Source organism: Giraffa tippelskirchi, chromosome 2 (genome assembly GCF_054371585.1).
Source record: "Giraffa tippelskirchi isolate mGirTip1 chromosome 2, T2T-mGirTip1v1.2.pri, whole genome shotgun sequence".
Taxonomy (NCBI): domain Eukaryota; kingdom Metazoa; phylum Chordata; class Mammalia; order Artiodactyla; family Giraffidae; genus Giraffa; species Giraffa tippelskirchi.
The window spans coordinates 4,883,906-4,885,933 of record NC_137276.1 but is presented as its reverse complement, the minus strand read 5'-3'; the positions used below and the strand labels follow the sequence as shown (position 1 = coordinate 4,885,933).

The 2,028-nt window shown below is 43.7% G+C and overlaps 1 non-coding gene across 1 annotated transcript; it reads right to left on the bottom strand.

Moving 5' to 3' along the window:
- Positions 1-513: 513 nt before the first annotated feature.
- On the bottom strand, positions 514-584 carry TRNAS-GCU (transfer RNA serine (anticodon GCU)). The gene has a single exon. It is a non-coding gene; the product is annotated as a tRNA-Ser (tRNA).
- Between the last annotated feature and the right edge of the window lie 1,444 nt (positions 585-2,028).

The window sequence follows — 2,028 nt, the reverse complement described above, 5'->3', positions numbered from 1 at the left end:
ATCTCTGGAGTCTACAAGCAAAATTGACAGAAGTGCAGAAATCCAAAGGTTTAAAAAAATACTGAGCAAGCAAACTCCAAAGGTGTAACCTCTGAAAAATGCTGCAGTTTTGGAAAGGGCAACAAAAGAAAGGAGAACCAGACTGATCTGATTGACACACATACGGAAATGGCAGAAGCTTAGGACCAAGTTACAAGGAATCATTACGTGGAAATAGGAACATCGTCTCCTTCAACCAGGAATACAGGAAACCAACTCAATAAATAAATCATCAATAAATTTTCACATCTTAGTATTATGCTATATATTATCATAAATATTTAATTCAACATTTTAATCTAATTTCATACATTACTTAATAACATAGTGTATAATAAAGTATATAATGTGCTCAGTTGCCCCATCATGTCTGATTATTTCACAACCCTATAGACTGCATCCCACTAGGCTCCTCTGTCCATGGGATTTCCCAGGCAAGAATACTGGGTTGCCATTTCCTCCTCCAGGGGAATCTTCCCAAGCCAGGGATCGAACCTGTGTCATCTGCTCAGCAAGCAGATTCTTTCCCATTGAGCCACCTGGGAAGCCCAAATTTATATAGCATATCATAATTAATATATTAATAGTATATTCATATAATAGGTATATATTGTATAACATATAACAAAATGTGATGAAATATGAAGATGTAATTACTGCATTATTCATATTAATATATTTGATTTAATAATATATATGTATATTAGTGACTTTAATCACAATGTGTTAAGCACTAATCCAGGTGCTTGCAGTGCCTGATTTGTCCTTCTGTGACCCAGTGAAGCAGGTAGTATCATGATATGCATGTTACACACGAGTATAATGAGACTCAGAGAGGTTTAGTGTCTTAAGCAAAGGCACAGAGCAGGGGCCCACAATCAAAGCCAGGACTTCCTAATTTCAGAGCCCATGCTCTTAAATGCTGATTTCCCTGCTGCTTAGGCAAGGTGTGAGCTCTTGTGTCCTTCTGATTCCTGGCACAAGCATCCTTGGTTTACACTCTGGGTCAGGACGGGAGAACAGTCAAAAGCAGTCTGAGCATCGGCCAGGTCTGGAAAGCCTCTCTTCTTCGAGGGGCAGCAGTCTCCAGAAATGACAGCTGAACCTTCTCTTTGTGGCCCCTAAACAGACCAAGTGCTGGTGATGAACAAACGGCACCATTCCTTTCAACGTTCACATCATGTCCATCTGCATCTCGGGGAGAAGAAGCCAGGAGCCCCTCCCCTTTGTCCTTCTGCATTTGCTGGCCTGATTCAGCTCAGACAGTAAAGAATCAGCTTGCAATACGGGAGACCAGGGTTGAATCCCCAGGCTGGGAAGATCCCCTGGAGAAGAGCAGGGCAACCCACTCCAGTAATCTTGCCTGGAGAATCCCATGGACAGAGGAGCCTGGCAGGCTATGGGGTCGCAAAGAGTTGGACACGACTGAGTGACTAACAGTAACACTTCAGTCCTGAACCAGAGTGGTCAGCGATCAGGGGGCATCGATTAAGTTGAAGAAGTAAACTATCTAGAAATTGAAAAGAAAATGATTTTCTGACCTTTAGTCATTACGAGATGCAGCTCAGAGTTACAGCTGGGCAGGAAGCAAAGAAGGAGCAGAAATGTCCCATCCATTAGTCGGGAGCATCTTAGTCTCCATCGTGATCTATTTATTCTGGGTATGTGGCCATACAGATTTCATAGGAAAACTGTGACTTAGATGTTCACACCATTGGTCATAGCCATAAAGAGCAGGCCACACTTTCACAAACCAGTCGCCAAGAATTAAAGGATGCAACAGATGGAAAAATGAGAGACCCTCTCTTCCAACCCGGCCATTTACAGGTGAAGCTCAGATGGGGCCTCTGCCCACCAAAGGTCCCTCGGGGTGGGAGAGGCACAACCCAGACGGGAACTCTGCTTCGCTGGCTCCCGGGCGCTCCTGCTGTCACCATTACTCTGGACGGGCTTAGCTTCACAATCGGTGTGATGTTATACTCATTCCAA